Genomic DNA, 19,633 nt, shown 5'->3' on the forward strand with positions numbered 1-19,633 from the left:
AAATGATCTCGTGTATATCCTTTTTAGCATGTTTTTCCTTAACAGCTTAGGGATCATCATCCGGCACTTTTAAACAAAATCCAGCAAGTACTGAAATCTCTTTTTCAAATTTGTAATAGGAGTTACTCCTGTCCATGGATAGAGAGCTTGTAGTGGTAGGGAGGCTTGTATGTCCCCATGACCTTCAAGGCTATGTCACCCAGAGTCTTACTCTCTGAGCAGGGTCACCCATGGTGATCAGGCCTGAGGAAAGGTTCAGGACAAACCACAGTGCAACCCCAAGTCCTCAACAGTGGATCAGATGGATGAAGATGTCAGGATCCCAGTGTCTATAAAGACAATAAAAGGTTGCAGCAAGATGGAGATCCCCTGTCGTCTAGGGTTCTCCCTTGCCATTGGGTTCAGAGCTCTACCTTGTCAAGATAATGTGGTTGCGGTTTCTGTGAACTAGTTTCCTCATGTTAAACAAAGTCATGTGCAGGCTTCAACCACAGGAAACAATATGCTTTCCTGTCCCAGCTGCCAAAAGCCCTGCAGCAATGGATCAGTCCTCATAGAGACAGGCGCTGCAGTGGCCCCAGCTGCCCATCACCCAGGCCCTGTGCTGTGCTGGGGGGAGGGGGGCTCTGTCATGTGGCTCCAGTGACCCTGACAGCAGCTGCTACTACCAGTGAGTGCAGGGCTCTTTTTTTTCTTTTTTCTTTAATTGCCAGCGATTGGAGGGGATGGAGGAGTGAGTGGGGAATGGGTGGGGCAGCAATCTGGGACGCTCAGGAAGCAGGCAGGGCCAGCAGGGGTCATCCCATGGTTCGCATCCCCCTCCTCCAGGTCCCCCATCCCCTACTTATCAGTACAGATCCCAGGTCCAGCTCCCTGCACAGGCAGGCAGCTTGCTTCAGCACTGAGGCAAGGGTCAGCCGTAGAGATACTCTTGCTGGTTACCAAAGCATTTCAGTGGAGGACCAAGTCTCCAGTTGCCTCAGGGCCCCCTGCCCCGCTTTTTTTCCCTTGTATTTGTTTTTTGACCCCTGGATATCCAGGGGTATTATTTTGCCCCCGTGCTGCATGTTTGCAGTACAAGGAAAGTTTTTTCAAAGGGCTTGGAGACACTGCAAGATGCATGTGCACACTTGTGTGGATGTGCCCACAGTGTCCTGGTGAGAAGTTGTACTGCACTCCATGAGTCTCTTAGAGCAGAATTTTAGTTGAGTAGCAGAGCTAATCATCCCAGACACTGTGCTTTGCTAATGCAACTGTATTGCTTCTGGTTGTAGAAGTGGGGCTCACAGAAGGTGTGGACACATAGCAATTCAACTGTTCCCAAATGTTACTGATTAGGAAATCTCACTGATTTGGTTTACAGTTGTTTGAAATTCTGTGGCTTTGACACCAGAAGGTGGGAGTAAGCTCCCAGCCCAGTATGCCTTACAGTGGGTAAGTGCTTGTACCCACGCTTTGGGAAGTGGGTGACGTGTGGCTTGGAGGCATTTTCACTTTTCTGCTTTCCCTTCTGTCTTAAACAAAGGTCTAGTAAATGTTAGCATTTTGTAATTCACTAAAGCAGCAGTGTGGTTGCCTGACTTCAAGAAGAGTGATTGGACCCCATTGTCAACCCCATTCCCAAAGCAGGACCACCCCCAACTATATCACCCCAACCAAGACTTTGGCTACCTAGGTCTTAAAAACCTCCAGTGGAGTTTCTACAACCTCTCTGCATAACCTGCTCCAGTGCTTTACTACCCTCTTAGTGAGAAAACTCTTCCTAATATATAATCTAAATGTATCTTGCTGCAACTTTAGACTGTTGCTTCTTGTTCTGTCATTTGCTACCAGTGACAACAGTCTAGCTCCATCCTGTTTGGAACCTCCCTTCAGGTACTTGAAGGCTTCTTTCAAATCCCCTCTCAGTCCTCTCTTCTCCATACTAAATAAGACCAGTTCCCTCAGCCTGTCCTCAGAAGGCATGTACCCCATTTTTGTTGCCGTCCACTGGACTGTCCAATTTTTCTACATCCTTTCTGCAGCAGAGGGCCCAAAACTGGACACAGTACTCCAGATGTAGTAGTGTTTGACCACATACCATGGCAGCTAGTTGTAGCAGTAGGGGCTGATTAGAGGGAGGTGAAGGAGTGAAGCAGTATCAGATGCCTGCAGGAGTGACCACATTTGTGCTACTGAAGCTTGGTGTCCACATATAACACTGGACGGGTTCATGGTGAGCCTATTGAAAATAGGACTTAATTATCCAGGTTTGCTTTTGAAACATTTTAGGTAGCCTTAATTGGGTTTAACAGGTTTATATCTATGTCCATGTTAGGTTTAAACTGCACTTAAACTGTACCAAGCATTATGTGTGTCCATGACCAGAAATAGTTTTGGTAATTCTGCATATCAGTGCTATGCACAGGCACTACTGCATACAGTTACCTGTTCTGGTTTTGTATGAGTTACCTCCAGAAGTGGAAGCAGTATAACCACATGCACTTGGGCTAGTTGTTCTTTAACAATTGGGGGCCAACATTTTGGTATGTATGCCATTTTGGTATGTTTGCCCCTGGTTTAGCTTTGCATCCTCACTAACTGTTACTCTCATTCCCTTCCCCTTTTCAACCTACCACTGCTTCCTGCTTCTTTCCCTCTGTTTCCTACCCAATCCACTACTTTGCTTTCTGCTCCCTTCCTAATTTCCTGTGCACCACAGACAGAGGTTGTCTATACCGCTCATGGCATGAGGTAGCCATCCCTGCTGTAAAACCTCCATAGTGAAAGAGCACCATCCACATTCTATATGCTTCATTTTAAATTGGATGATTTGTTTTGCTTGGCTAACTCTACTTGCTTTATTAAGAGTTAATTCTGTGTCTTCCAGTATTTTCTCTCATGAGGGCTTTATCCCAGATGCTAGTTATGATGTGGGACTCAATTAGCACTCAATTAGTAAATGTGACTCATCATAGATTCATAGAATTTAGGGGCTGGAAGGGACCTCATGAGATTATCAGGTCCAGTCCTCCTGCTCTAAGGTGGGAAAGGCTGCTGAGGTCAGATGACCCCAGCGAGGCGTGCATGCAGTCATCTTTTAAAGATTTCCAGAGAAGGTGACAGTACCACCTCTGGGAGGAGTCTGTTTCAGACTCTGGACACGCAAACTGTAAAGAAGTTTTTCCTTATGTCTAATCTGAAGCGACCTTCTATCAGTTTATGAACATTATTACTAGTCTTCCCCTGTGGTGGCTTGGTGAACAGATGTTCTCCTAGCCCCTGATGGTCACCCTTTATATACTTAAAGGCTGCTACCGAGTCTTCTCTTTTCCAGGTTGAACAGTCCCATGTCTTTCTGCCTTTCCTTATATGGTCTGCTCTCCAGACCTCCAGTCATTCATGTGGCCCCCCTTTGGACTCTTTCCAGCTTCTCTACATTCCCCTTGAAGTGTGGCACCCAGAAGTGGATGCAGTACTCCAGCTGCGGCCTCACCAATGTTGAGTAGAGCAGGAGGTAGTCTTGCTTGTGATGCAGCATCCAAATCCAAATGTAAACAATTTAAAGATGCTTGTGATGCATTGGTTTATTTTTCCCTACATGGAGCACTTTATATTTCTCGGGGTTAAACATAATCAAGTTTAGGTCCACCCACTTTACAAGCCTGTCCAGGTCAGCCTGTATACTCAGCCTGTCTTCCAGCATGACCACAGTCTGCCATAACTTGGTGTCCTCCTCAAACTTTGCCAGCATGCTTTCTACACCCGTATCCAAAGAAAATGTTGAAAAGCACTGGTCCAAGTGCTGAGCCTTGAGGGATATGACCTGCCACCTTTCCCCACATCAACTTGATTCCATCTATTAACATTCTCTGGGTCCAATCTCAGAGCCAATTTTCCAGCCACCAGACTGTTAAGTTGTTGGGGGCTGCAATTTCTCAGTTTAACCATGAGGACATCATGGGAGACCAAGTCAAAGGCCTTTTTGAAATCCAAGTATATGACGTCAACCTCCTCTCCTTTATCCAGCTGGTAAGTTACCTGATTGTAGAAGGAGATGAGGTTGGTCAGGCATGACTTGCCCACAACGAAGTCATGTTGACTGTCTTTTAGAATACCGCCTTCTGTTAGCCTGTCACTGATGGATTCTTTGATACACTTTTCCAGGATTTTTCCAGGGACTGAGCTCAGACTGATTGGCTTATAATTCCGTGGGTCCTCCTCCCTTCCTTTCTTGAATATAGGCACCACATTGGCCCTCTTTCAGTCTTCTGGGACCTCGCCTGAGTGCCATGAATTCTCGAATAGCTTTGCCATCAGTCGTGTGATGATGTCAGCCAGCTCTTTCAGCACTCTTGGGTGTAATTCATCCAGTCCTGCTGACTTGTAGATATGCAGCCTCTCTAAGTATTTCCCTACAAGATCTTTACTGATCATAGGTGGGTGATCACCCCCACATTGTCCATCCTGCTTTCTGTCAGGCTAGTTAATATTTTTGGTCTAGTGGAATACCAATGCAAAGTATTTATTTAGGAGTTCGGTTTTCTCCTCAGTGTTGGTTATCAGCTGTCCCATTGCATTCAGTAGGGGTCCACATTTACCCTCCCCCCCCCCCGGTTTCCTACATATCTAAGGAAGGACTTTTATTGTCTTTCTTTAGTGTTTAATCAGTCTTTCATTATTTACAATTTTTTCTCATCACCTTTTTGTTCTCTGTTTTAAAAAGAGGGGAGGTAGTTAGGTGTGTTAGTCTGAAGTCAGGCAGAAGACAGGGTAGAGGTGCACCTCATAGACTAACTGAATTAAGTCATCTGTAGCTCACAACAGCTTATGCATGTCTGATTCAGTTAATCTATGAGGTGCATCTCTACCCCACCTTCTGTCTGTTTTAAAAAAGCAATCATTCTTCACTTTTGACGTTTCACATTCATATGCATTCATACTCTGCATTACAGTTGCATAATGAGTCTGTTTTAAGTGAAAAACTATTAAATGGGAAGTATTTTAGAACCAGTTATTGTACAAAATAAGGTTGGCTTTTCTGAATACCTTGCTTGCAGATACAGCATGAAGGACTACTTTAAGCAGTCTTCAGTCATCCTCTACATTTCTGCAGTGTTTCTCTGAGAGAGGTTTTAAGTGAATATTTAACCCAGAATATTTGTTTTTTGTTTTATTCTTAGTACTAAGTGGTATTCAGTAATCACCTGGAGCCAAGGCCTCAGCCTGAGTTCTGATTGCTCAGTATTGAGCAACCCAAGCCACTGTACAACTTTAAAATCTGTTCCGATTGGCTTTTGTAAAAGCCTTATAAAGGAATAGCTCCCCACAAATCTAATTGCAAATACTATATTTTCTTGTATATGATGTGCACCAGAATAAGATGACCACCTTGTATTTAAAAGGCACAATGAAAAACAAAAGATCTTTCCTTGTATTAAGTAATGGAGCAGCTAGGTAGCTGAGTCTGTTCATTGTGGATCCCATGTAGACTTTACTTTTCTTTTTCCAAAACTGCTCACATTTCCTTACATATAATTCACACTCAAATTTCTAGCAGCTGTTTTTTGGAAAAGAGGTTTGTATTGTGAGAAAATACAGGGTTTTCCTGGAAGAAAAAATTACAACCATGTATTGGCATTACCTTTGCTTTCCAAGCAGATCAAATGGTTTTTTTTAAAAAAAAGAGAGAAAAGAAAAAAGGAGTTATAGCTTATCACTGATGCTATTTTGTAGTTTAGTGAGAATGCCAAACTGTTTTAAAAGAGAGAGAGATTTTTAGCTAGAGATGTGACAAAAATAGTAAGTAGTTGGATGCTAATTCAGGCTATCACCTTTAATTAGGGCAGTAATGTGCAGTCTTCACTCTTTAGAAATGAGACCTCATGATCTAAGAAGAGCTACCTGATTTTAATAATTTAACTAAAGATCAGTTTTAATTAACATTGATATAGAATATTGCATATGAAAATTACTATTTTTCTTTAAATTTGTGAGTACCATATACAAGAGCTATTCCTATGTTAAGAGGAATACAGAATTAGCTAGGAACTTTCCTCCAGGGTTGAAAATGTGAAGCTGCCTCCTTCACTAACCTCTCCCATGGATCCAGATAAGCAGGAGATCTGCTGTTCTGCAGGCTGATCAAATATATAGTTTATAGGATATTAAAAGGCTTCTGAACAAGAAATGGATTTAATGTCATTCTAGTTTATTCAGTACAGCTTTTATACTTTTAGAGAAATAAGAGTTAGGAAAGTTGGGTACACATTTTATGTATGACTATGTGTTTACTGGTTGTCTTGTGTTAAGTTTTCTTTAAGCTTCCTTGGGGAAAACATTTTAAAATAGACACATAACTGTGTGCAAATCCACATACTGCACATACTGCTTTTTCACCCAGAAACACATACAGAGCTACCTTCTTGACATCCAAACTCACATGTTATACTTGGAAGCCATACTAATGGACATGTTACAAATACCTAGAGAGATACAGAAACCCATACAAGTGCTTTTTTTTCCTACAGGATTCAAGTTATCAGACCATCTAGCTTCAATCCAGATGTAATCAATAGGATTAAAATTAGATTGCAGATTGAGGAAAGGTACTGTATTTTTGTTGTGTATTTATCAGAAGCAGGAACCAGAACTCAGGACTCCACTCCCAGGGGTTACCTTGAAAAACAGGCTGTGGAAGTAGGCTTCTAGCTTGCTCTCTTTCTTCACTCATAGTTGCCCAAGGGCCCAGTTTCAACAGGAGAACATGGGATGGTGCCCCTACCCAATTCAACAGCCTGGTGGTTAGAGCACTCTCATGAAAGATTAGAGTTTAAATTCCCTTAGAGTGATGGGGGGAGGCTTAGAGCTGAGGTCTCTTATGCCCTGAGTCGGTGCCCTAACCACTAACCTTCAGGGCAATAAGTAGGAAGCGGCAATAGGTAGGAAGCAGCAACAGGTAGGAATGCAACCATATTGCATTATGAATTGCCTATCTTCAGAAAGCCAGTCTGCTGTATCTCAGCATTGTGAGTAGTTATTATGAATTGTAAGTACACAAGAGATGAGTAATGGAGCACTCTAGTTAGCTTCTAAGTAGGGGAGGGAGTTGAAATGCATTGAATGGCTACCTTTAAGCATCTCTAGTCCTTTCCAGTCACACTTTGAAATCATATCTCGCTCTCCACTCTTTGTACAGACTACCCAAACTCTCTGCATTGATTCTCGGAGATGGTTTATGCTTAACTAGCAGAATCTGAAACTTGAGCAGGTGCTCACAAGTTAGGTGAGACAATCCCAACATCTAGGAACATACTGAGCCCATTTTAATCTGACCCTTTGTGAAAAACAAGGACCTTTCATTTCCCCCCGACTCTCCTAGCATCTGCAGCTCCACATCATGTCAAAATCCTTCCAAAAGACTAGATTGGACTATGAGAAATAATTGATGTTGCTGCCGAGTAACCCAGAGCGGTCACCTTACAGTAGTGGAGGTGGTTCTCCTCTAATTGCTAAGTGTTCTGCTTTCAAAGCCCTCCTACCTGAACCAACACCCAGGGAAAACAAAAATCCTAAAATAAACTAAGTAACTGGTTTGCTTCAAATAAGCAGTGTGCCTGACGAAGATGTATTGACTGTACAGGGGTCCTGGAATAGATTTAGTAAAAGATGCATGAGAAAGATTGTATCCCAAGTGTTCTCTTGCAAAAAAGCAAACTGAGGGTAGTGTCACCCATTCAACTTAACACTGACTAAGCACAGCTAAAATGCAAACAAACTCGTGTTCAGGCTAACACAGTTATTGTTCATAGTAAAATTTTGTTGGCAGCTTCTTAACTTCAATGCAAATTTGACAAACGGTTCACTGAAGTGGGACAAACAATTCTTTGTTTCTTAACCATTGATTTGGTAAACAACCAAGAAAACTGACTTCAATAGCTATATCATCAAAGACCAGCCTGCAAAATAATGCAAAGAGTGCAATAGTCCCTTTCCTTTATATTTGGTGGTTATTAGGGCTAGCAGTCACAAAAGACTGACCAGAAACCAGCCTTGACAATGAAGCTTTATCCCTATGTTTTAGTCGGTGATTTAGGTCAGGACTGTTCAGCTGGCAGTCTGCAGACAGTGGGTTGAGGTAGCGTGCAACCAGGGGCCTTGTGGGGACTGGGGCCCCTGTGCAGTGCAGGGACACCTGCTGTTTGGTTGGGGGGCCTGCACCAGATGCTGTGTGGTCCACACAGCATCTGGCCGGGGAGAGGGTGAGCAGCCTATATGGCACATGGCAGGGAGGTCTGTGGCCCCCAGCCACTGAGAAGTTGGACAGCCCTGGTTTAGGTAATAAAACCACTTAACATAGTTTAAATTTGGTATTTGGAATTTGATTTCAGTCTAGTCCAAAATGCTGCTATGGCTTAACAGCAAGAATGGCTGGCTGCATTCAGAAGAGAAATACGATTGCAATACCTGGACTGTTGTGGGTGAGAAGTGCAATGCATGTGCTTAGCTGTCTAGGACAGCTACCACAGCATTGTCTCCCTGTGCTTGACTCTTACCCGTGCTATCACCCATTCCCTTTCACAACTATAAACTCAACTAAAACTTGACCCAAAGACTAACAATGAGACATTCATCGAGGACGGTGTTCACATTTCCTTTCATCTTTTTCTTCAAGTTACTAAATGTAGTCCTGACAAGTGTGATGGGCTGACTGGCCAAAAAGTGCAAGTAAGGCAGGGTTTCCTTTAAATGGGGACCCTGACTACTCACACTCCAGCTGCCTGCAGGATTACTTTTCTCAGCACCCAACTGTATTGAAACAAAATATAATAAAAGATAACCTAAACAAAAAACCCAACTGAAATCATGAAGGATAAATAGGGACCCAACTATATTAAAGCTGCCTTTTGCAGTTTTGGGGTCCACTATGAACATTGCAGATACCTCTTAACTATTTTTAATTGTTTGACTTTGACTTAAATTGTGCCCCATGACTATAGAGCAACCTGGAAGTAGTCCATGTTGCTTCCTCATTGCCTTCCTACTCAAAGTGAATGAAGATTAATAAAATAGTTCTTGGTTACTTGTGATGCTTATAAGCTCTAATGTACTTGTTCAGTGTTTTAAAGTGCACAGTAGGAAAAATTGTGCATCAGACATGGTACAGAGAATCAATTTTAAAGCAGGAGGAAAAATCAGATATTTGCACTTGAACACCAAAGCCATGGACACTTTTAAAAAGCTAAAATGAGTTAGAAATTTCTAAGTTAGAAATGCCTAGTATCCTAGGAGGGGAGTTTAGGGAATGTAACTATGTTCTCAGACACTAAAATTAATGAGCCATGTACATATTTAAAAGTAAATGGCACTCACTCACTTTTAAGTATGTACATGGCTGCTTAATTGTAATATTTGAAAACCTCACAAGGATTAGAGAACATTTTCAATTAAAACATTTTCATACCAGATTGTGCAGCATTGTCAAAAATGAAATTTAGTTCAGAATGGTGAGTTTTGACTTTTTTTTTTTTTAAATTCCAATTTTTTGGAGGGTGGAGGGTGTTCCTACTATTTTTGTTGTTGGCTGTAATAATTACTGATTTTTTTTTTCCTACCCCCCACTCTTATTCTTTTTACTTTTTATACTTTAATGTCTTAAAACTTCATCAAGATTTTGGGAAATAATGAAACGTTCCATTTCGGCCTCTGAAATGAAATAAAATTGCATTATAAGCATTAATACAATTAATAATTAGTAGTACCTAATATTAATGTTCTACTCAGGAAAATAATTATGTAAAATGATGATTTTCTGCTCATCAGTTCTGTTGCCAGTATATATTCAGAGTGAGGAGAGATGAAACTATTATTCAGAGTTAAAGAGGGACACTTGTGTTGCTGCTGATCTGTTTTAACTATTTCACTTGTCTGCTCTGGTCCACAGTAAGTGGAAGCTAAACTAGAACTTCTGGTTGAAATAGCTGAATTATGGTGATTTAGCTGTCCCTCAGTGAGAGAGAAGACATACAAAACAGTTACAAAGAAGCAGCTTAATGCAGAGAAGTCTCACCATCCCCATTTTAACCTGACTCTTGTATAATTGTTTACTTTGCCTGTACCCTCAGCTGGTGACTTGAGTAACTAAAATGATTTTTTTTTTACTGCATTTTTAAAATTCTCGTTAGCTTTGCAGAGCCCATGCAGCCAAGGAAGAGACTCACCAGAATTATTTACATTTTTCCTGTTGGAGATATGCAAGCAAGACCAGTGAAGGGAAAAGGTCTTCACGGCTGTCACTAGGACATAATTTGAAGAGAGCTGATTTGCACAAGTATTAAGGAGGATATAATTTGGCTTGCTGAACCATTATTACTTGTGATGATATATGCAAATAAAAAGACGGCTTAACTCAGAATTTGCCTTAAGTTTACACTATAGGGCTTTTGGGTAGAATAAAACCTCTTTGTGCATGTAGCCTAGGTGTCTCTAACATGGGAACCCTAAGGTAGAGGTTCTCAACCTTTTCAGACTTAAGGCATCCCTTGTTAAACTCAAGAAACCCCTTGGTAAAGTCCAATGCTGAGCTTTCACTCATTGTTTGACTATAGAAAAATAACAGCGCAATTCTTCTGTTACAAAGAACTCAGAAAGACCACAACAGTTTAGAATGTTTTTAAAGTTATAGATTCCTATTTGAAATCTCTTTTTTTATCTTGTGAATCCTGTGTCAGTGTTTGCATACCTAAGCGTGCTAATACTGAGCAGAACCCCATTCCACACCACCTTGGTTGAGAATCACTGCCCTAATATCATGTTTAGCAGTTTCTCAGAATAGACATATAGGTCACTGACAGATGTGGGGGGAAAAAAATCAAATGCCATTTTACTGGAAGAAGAACTGCATCAGTTTGACCCAGCTCCCCAGCATCTGTATAGATCCTGTGGTTCAGTGGGGCTTTTTGGTGCTTTCGATTGAATCAGTTATTAGATAAAAGCACCAACAAGCCCCACTGAAGTGCAAAATCTATACAGACACTGGGCGAGCTGGGACAAACAGATGCAGTTCCCCTTCTGGGCATGCGCTGCACTTGGTGTGGGGGTATGATGAGCTGAAAGTAGTGTTGTTTGTTTGTTTTTTCACGTCTATCAGCTGTCATATTTATCAGGGCAAATTCATCTCCAGCACAAATGGGAGACAATTGAAAGTCAATAGAAAAAGGCTCTCCTGGTGTTAGAATTGATCTATCATACTTTTTCTCTATGTTGCTTGAAACTGATAGTAAAAGAGAGAGAGAGGAGGAGGAGGCGGATTTATTCAATTTATCATTTCTGAAACCCAGAGTCGTTAAAGCAGGAAATGGACTTTCATTCCTATGTGTAATATAGTAAAACCCTAAAATATTGAATAGCAGTGAACAGCAAGGCAGGAATTTACACAGCAGACTTATCCTTTTACATGATCCCAATAAAAGCCTAGAATATGGCTTACCAAATCTCGCTGAAAGTCCCTGGCTCTGAGTAAAATATCATGATATAGTTCTTCATTTAAATGCAGGTGTAAACTATAGGAACATGTTGACAAAGTGAGGTTAAGTTTTGAACTAACACGTCTCCAGAGGATGGGAAGGATAAATGCTAATCCTTTGAATAGCACACAGAAGGAATGGCAGTGAATATGAGCCGATAAATACCTTGTTATATGCTATTTCTGCACATGAGTGTTAGAAAACAGAACAGATGTAAAATTAACAATGAAGCAGTGGGGGAAACGTTATCGTTTTGGGAATCATCCTAATGGGATGATCTGATCTGTTTTAACTATCACATATGTCTTCTCTGTCCTACAGCAAGTAGAAGCTAAACTCAAACTTCTGATTGAAGTACCTGCTAAATTATTGTAGTTTAATTTTCATTTATTGTGGGATAGGTGGACACACAAAACAATTATAAAAGATCAGCTTAACCCAGGGTAAGTCTCACTATCCCCATTTTAACTTGGTACTGGTTGTCAGATGTGCAGCTGCTCTTCTATGCTGCTTTAGTAGTATAAAGAGGCCTTAAAATAGAAGTCACCCCTGAGAATACTGCCTACCCAAAGGGCCTTCTCTGCTCACACAGCAATGAATTAATAGCTCTACACCATCTTAACTTCCACTCCTAGCTTAGCAGGGTCTTTGAGGACAGGTGGTCCTCATATCATCACAGAATTTTTCACCTTTAAAACTTTTCTAAGGCCAAATGTGATGCTTTAGAGATGTTGTGTAGGTGTATTACAGTGTTGTTATTCTTCTGATAGCCAGTCTCTCAAGTGATGAATTTTAAGATACTGTAATCATGAAGTACAGTTATATGAAATTATATATTTCATGCCTGTTGTTTCACCTCTTTAACATTCCTAGTATTCTTTTTTCCCTGCCTCTAGGTAAAATGAAGAGGCAGAAATGAATGTCTTTGTGATTATGGATGGTCAAAAATTCTTGTAGAGCTCATCCAATCCAAAGAAAAGTAACTAAAATGAGGCTGTGGGATATAGAACAACTGATTTTTGTAAAAACTGGATAACTGATACTGTCATCCCACTATCAGGGTAACACTCCACTCCTTTTTAAAATGAAATTCTGTAAGTGTCTGATTTCTCTGAAAATGTGAATGCACTCTGCCTTGCTCTCACCTCCACCCAGTCAGTGATATTTATGTCCTATTGATCTTTTACTAAGCCTCGTAAGTTTGTAACTATATAAAACACAAATGTCATTGTATGTATTTGGGGAAGCAGTGAGGAAGCAATTGTTCTGGTAATTACTCAGGTTTCGGGATATTAAAGGCAAACATCTGGAATAGGCATATGTGCTAATGTAGTAAAGAGTGTGGATGACTACTTTGGTACTCAGGTTCTTACACTAGTTCCTTGCAATAAAATTCTGAGAGCCCAACATTAAATTACAGTAGCAGTCTCTGAAGCTAAACAACGTATTTTCCAGGCCAGTGTATGGCCAAAGGCAGCAGGCTGTAACCACCTGAAAAATGGGAAGAATTTCCAAAGAGTGCACTGTCTGAATGTGTTCATTAATTTTTGATGAAATTAATACAAAAACAATTAGGGAATGAAGCAGAACAGGATGCCACAGCATTACTAGCTAGTCAGCAAGCTTTCTTTTATTTCAGGTTCCAAATTTTTAGTTTTTGTTTTCCAGTTTTCCTTCAATACACTGCAGAAATTTATCTCCATAGTCATTTAACTGTAGAAACAAGTCTTTGAAAAGTCTTTGATACCTTATGGACAAAGATGTAAAGGCAAGCATTTTTGTGGGCGCTATCTTCTGGTGGACCAACTCTATAATTGAAAACAACACTGACAAGCTTTTAGGTACCACTGAACCCTTTTTAAGGTCCCTGAGAGAAAAAAGAAGCAGCAGGTAAAAAAAAATAAATAAAAAAAGCTTGTGCAAAACAATATGTACATAAAAACAGGATATAAGAAATATTATCAGGTGGTTAATAAAAAAGAAAGTGCTATAAAATGTGTAACCTGAGAAGTAGAAGAGAAAGAAGTGGAAACTTAGACACATAAATAAGGAGTATAAGAGCATTACTCAGACATGCAGGGATGAAATCAGGAAGGCCAAAGTGCAATGGGAGTTACAGATAGCAAGGGATGTGAAGGGTAACAAGAAGGGTTTCTACAAGTATGTCAGTAGCAAGAGGAGGATCAGGGAAATGTGAGTCCTTTACTGAATGGGGGAGGCAACCTTGTTACAAAGGAAACCTTGTGACAGAGCATCCCTTTGGGGTATGCTCATTTATTAAGAGTTATGTTTCTGGGGTTGCTGTAATTCTATTAATGTGCTGCTTGTGTCACTTGTGTTTCTATATGGAGCTGTATCACTCTTCTGCAAGTCCTCACTCCCAGTGGAGCTACCTTGCAGGGTTTAGTTTCAATGGTGCTGGCTACTGAATCTATCAAACACATACACACATATAGGTTAACAGAGCAAATCTGAGGCAGGACAGATTACTCAGCATTTCCAGGCTGATACCCTCATGCACCCCAGCCTCAGCACAGGAATAGAGTACATCTGAGCTGGCTGGGTCAGTCCGCCTTTACAGGCTGACCCCCTCCCAGGCCACAGCTCAGCATAGCAGGACAATCACTAAAACATAGACACTTGCATGCAGGTTAATATGGTATCTCTGAGGGTGCAGGATTACTCAGCACTTCCAAGCTGACACCCTCAAGGGCCCCAGCTCACCCTTTATTTCAGCAGGACAATAATAAATGCAGTTAGACACACATATATACATACTAACAGGGTACATCTGAGCAGGTTGGGTCCAATCATCACTTTCAGCTGATACCCTAATGCACCTCAAAACTTAGCACATCCCAATCTCTTGTCATATAAGTATCCTAGTAGTAACTCCCTTGATGAGCAAATTCCACAGGTTCTTTGGGCTTTACAGGAATCTTTGGCTTAGGTAAAACAATCATTGCTACAGAGCAGGTGGGGAGGTAGAGGAGAAGGAAGAGTAAATGAGGTTCAGAGAGCATATAGTAACCAGCTTGACTATAAAAATTATTTTATTGCCAGGTATATGACACTTATGATGATAGTAGTGGTAATAGCCATACAAGGAAAAACAAACTAAACAGTTACAATATTATGTAGTTTCAATTAGGTATTTGGGGAAGTCTAGCTCAAGTTTGATCAGCAAAAGTCAGGTCTAGAAAGCTGTGCCTGGAGTCAGAGAGAGAAGGAGAGAGAGGGATTGAAACAAGTCTGCGGTTTAGAAAGCAGGCTTAAATGAAAGAGGGATGATTGGCAAAAGGCCAACGTAGTACCCATATTTAAGAAAGGGAAACAGGAAGATCCAGGGAACTACAGGGCCTCACCTCAGGCCCTGGAAAAATCATGGAGCAGATCCTCACGGAATCCATTTCTAAGCATGTGGAGGAGAAGGTGATCAGGAACAGTCAGCATGGATTCCAAGGGCAAGTCACTCCTTACCAACCAGATTGCCTTCTACAATGAGATGGCTGGCTCTGTAGATATGGGGAGACCAGTGGATGTGGTATACCTTGATTTTAGCAAGGCTGTTGATACAGTCTCCTGCAACATTCTCACAGGCAAGCTAAGGAATGGATTGTAAGGTGGATAGAAAACTGACAAATGTAAAGTCCTCCATCTGGGGAGAAATAATTGGCTTGGCGGTGCTACACTTGCCAGTGCCACAACTGGAAGAGACCTGGGGGTCATGATAGACCACAGAATGAACATGAGCCACCAATACAATGGCATACATCGTGGAGTGAACAAAACACTGGCATGCATCTACTGATGCATCTCAAGCAAGACTAAGGATGCCATCCTCCCACTATACTCAGCCTTGGTGAGACCACAGCTGGAGTACTGTATTCAGTTCTGGGTGATGCACTTCAGGAAGGATGTGGAGAAGCTCAAGAGCATCCAAAAGAGGGCCACATGCATGATTAGAGGACTGGAGAGCTGAAGGACATAGAACTGTTCATCCTGGAAAAAATAAGACATAGATGGGACTTGGTGGCACCCTATAAATATATAAGGGGCATACATCAGGGCCTGGTGGAACATCTGTTCACCAAGGCACCCCAGGGGAAGACAAGAAACAATGGACCAAAGCTGCTTGACGATTGCTTTAGATTAGATATAAGGAGAAACTTCTTTATGATTCAAGTGCCTAGGGTCTGGAACAGACTCCCCACAGAGGTGTTACAGTCACCTACCCTGGAGATCTTTAAAAAAGGAATCAGTGTGCACTTTGCTGGGGTCCTCTGACCCCTCAGACCAACCACGGTCTCTCTATTTAATAATAGGTGAATTTTATCAATACACTAGATAGCAGATAAGAACAACGCAAACAATCTATATCTACCAGTCCTAGAGCTGCACGGAGTCAAGGTACGTCTGGGCAGTATGTGAGGTTCACTTTGAGGTTGTCTCTGAAATGTCAGATGTTATCAGCCTGGAGGTTGGAGGGCAAGACCCACACCCGCTAGTAAGGCAGGTGATATGGTTTGGTAATATGCCCTCTGTCCATGGTGGCCTTGGGTTCCTCTCTCTGGGACCCTCTGCTGCTCTGAAATTCCTCCTTTTGTATCTTTTCCCCTCTGTGATGACTTTTCATCTTGGGCATTGCTGATTGGTCTTTCTGGGGTTGTCATACTGTCCACACTGTCCTGTCAGCATATTCCTTTGTTTCACAAACACATCAAATGCACACATCCTAATTTGGCCTGTTCCCCAAAACTGAAAATCCTAAGGGCTCTGCAGCTGGGCACTGTGACCTGGTGCCACCTTATCTCATGTTATGGAACAGTGTGGTACATATCTTTAATTTCCCAGCCTGTGTGTCTGGTTGCTGTTTGCCTGTCAGACACTGTGGGACTTGAGGAAACTTTCAGAAATAGGTTTCTAGAAATCAGTTAACCCTTGCTATTGTCTTGGATCATTATTCTAAGGCATATCTACTTTACTTACAAGCCAATTTCTATAACAGCAAACCTCTAAATACCATTTTCGAGTCGTCAGGATTTGCAGTGGACAAGAACCGGAATATGAGCCAACAGTGTGCCCTTGTTGCAAAGAAGGCTAATGGCATACTGGTTTGTATTGGTACAAGTGTAGCCAGCAGGTCAAAGGAAGTGATTATTCCCCTCTATCGAGCACTGGTGAGGCCACATCTAGAGTACTGTGTTCAGTTTTGGGCCCCCCAATACAAAAAGGATGTGGACAAATTAGAGAGAGCCTGGCGGAGGGCAATGAAAATGGTGAGGGAACTGAGGCACATGGCTTCTGAGGAGAGGCTGAGGGAACTTGGCTTATTTAATATAAAGACAAGACTGTGAGGGGGTTTTATAGCAGCTTTCAACTACCTGAAGGGAGGTATGAGAGACAAGGGAGCTAGACTGTTGTCAGTGGTGGCAGATGACAGAACAAGGAGCAATGGTCTCAAGTTGCAGCAAGGAAAGTTTAGGTTAGATATTAGAAAGAATTTTCTCCCTAGGAGGGTAGTAAAACACTAGAACAGGTTACCCAGAGAGGTGGTGGAATCTCCATCCTTAGAGGTTATTAAGACCTGGCTAGACAAAACTTTGCTGGGGTGATCTTGTTGAGGATGGTCCTGCTTTAAGCAGGGGATTGGACTAGATTACCTCCAGAGGTCCTGTCCAATCCTAATTTTTTATGATTCTATGAAAGACCATTCAAGGGGATCGTTACCTCTTTGCATTCCACAGTCAATAAGCAGTTGTTAGGTAGATTATACTGGACCATTAAGTCAAGGTCTGGGTTAAAAGTCTAGTGCTTAGTGTCCAGTAAGCTAATGAATTGTTGTTCCTTGTCCCATCTTTTGAAGGAGTTTTGTACATTTCCATTGAACATGAGGACTGTGAGGTCAAAATTTTTATCTGTGAAAAATGCTCCCTTACCTGTGTTTTAGTGTCTTCTACCTGGAAAAAGATGGAGTTTAGACATTTAGATAAAACGTCTTACCATATCTAAATATATGGTTCCAATAATTTTACTTATATTCTTCTTTATTATTTGTATAGCCATCACTCCTAGAGGCTAAGACCCCACTATACTGATCAGACTTAAAAAAAAAAAAAGATTGTCCCTGCCCAAAAATGCTCACAACTCAAGTTTGAGATAAAAGATGACAGATAAATACAATGAGCAGGTTGGGGTAGAGGATGTATAGGAGCTATGAGGCAGCTCCGAACAGTGACCACTGCATACCAGCTGTTCATCTGGAACATGATCTGTATACCATAATAGTAATAAGACACATGTGATAGTGCTGTTCAGCACGATGACTATGCATCTGAGATACAAGATGGACATCTGATGTAGCACCTGCCTGCACTGTGATGAGAAGAAATCTGCCCACTTCAACTTAAAATGATGACTTGTGATGGCAGGGACCAATCAAAAACAAAAAATCTTGGCATTCACATTCAGCTGGAAAGTATATCCCATTCAATCTCAAAATTCCAATAGAAATAAGCTAGTCCTCAGCCTGCAGGGTTTCTATGAGTACTTAGTATTATCATTATTACTGTAACCTTGCCTTCTGGGAACACAGCTGCCTGCTGTCAATTCCCTCAATACTGCAGTACAGTTCCCTGAGGGGAATGCAGAAAAGCTTATATTACTAGTAGCTGTGGGGTCCCTCACTGTCTGAATTAGTAGTGGAGCCCTTAGCTATGTATTTTAAGCTCTGACTTTCCTAGCTCCCTTCAAGGCCTTTTATTATTATTTGTGGTAATTATTTGCTCTGTGGCAATACCCAGAGCCCTCAATCACGATGGAGGATCCATTGTACTTGGCACTATAATAACAAGGAGGATGATCTTATTTTGGCACTGAAAAGCTTGTGATCTGAATAGATACGATGGAAAAAGGAGAATAGAAAAGCAGCCTTTTACCAAAATGTCAAAGGCACATTTGTGCTTGTAGTTTTTAAAAACATTTCCCCCAGCATGTACCCACTCTTTTCCTCTGTCAAGATGCACTACTGGTGGTTTTTGCCAGTGATCATTTCATCCTGCTCACCTCACAAAAATTGTTTTAGGAAGAGGCAGTGGATGGAAAAAATGATACTTGTTGTTGCAACCTTACAGAAATGTTCAGGGGCCAGCTCCAAAAAGCTTCTCGAAGAAGAAGAAGAGTTGACAGGATTGTCATGCTATCTAGTCCCTGGGTGACCCTCACTCACTATTGGTACAGCTTATGGAGTGAGCCCAGGCACACTGCTGAGGAAGGAAAATCCTGCTCGCTTGCATGTGCTAATTAGGATAAGAAGTTGGAGTGCGTGTCTGAGTAGTCTTGAGGGTGTTTGCCACACTGGATTCATGCACTTCACACAAAGAGAACTAGGGGGCACGTACTCAAGCTTATTCAGGGGCATATCTGAACCATCTGCTTCAGTAGCTGGCAATCTTTTGGAGTCATGAACTGGCATAACCTGCCCCAGGTTTGAGGTGGGCCAGGGTTTCAATCTAGCTGCTGCCACCACTGCCACTTCTCCCTGTTCTGCAGTGGCAGCACAGGTAGACCTCTCTAGTGTCCAACCCAGAGTCCCCCTGGCTCCATGGGCCAGATTCAGCCTGCAGGCCATATGTTTCCAACCCCTGATAAACATAGCCTCATTTGTTGGCAGGGGTCTGTAGGCATGGTTGATCTCTTGGTGGTACTCAGAGATTTGCTCCAAAGCCTGTATTGGCATAACCTGAGTGTCTACTGCCAGAAGCTCTCTGATATCTTTGTTTTTGGGAAGTGGAGATGATGGAGGTATTTTCATGCCATCCTCAGTATCACAGGGTAATTAAATTCCTTTCTCCTGCTGATGTAAATCAGGAACAACTTAATTCTTGTCCATGGAGTTAGACTGGTGTCAAGGCAGTGTGTGAGAATCTGGCCCAATAAACCTTTGGCCTATAATTTCCACACTGCAATTTTTTATTTTTTTTCGAAATACACGTTGTGTGCATTAAACAAAGTGATGGTGGAACTTCCTTTTTGGAAAGCATAACACTCGCTCCCTCTAATCCAGATCTCTTTCTCTGGTAAACTTTGTAAGGCTTTTTTCAATGAAAAAGATGGGAGCAATGACTGCA

The 19,633-nt window shown here is 41.7% G+C and overlaps 1 long non-coding RNA gene across 1 annotated transcript in view; it reads left to right on the forward strand.

Annotated features, from left to right (window-relative positions):
• Positions 1–19,633, forward strand: part of LOC149868304 (uncharacterized) — a 61,611-nt gene that overhangs the window by 16,100 nt on the left and 25,878 nt on the right. The window lies entirely within an intron of this gene.

The sequence above is a fragment of the Crocodylus siamensis genome, chromosome 3 (assembly GCF_052110815.1).
Source record: "Crocodylus siamensis isolate JL-2025a chromosome 3, ASM5211081v1, whole genome shotgun sequence".
Taxonomy (NCBI): domain Eukaryota; kingdom Metazoa; phylum Chordata; order Crocodylia; family Crocodylidae; genus Crocodylus; species Crocodylus siamensis.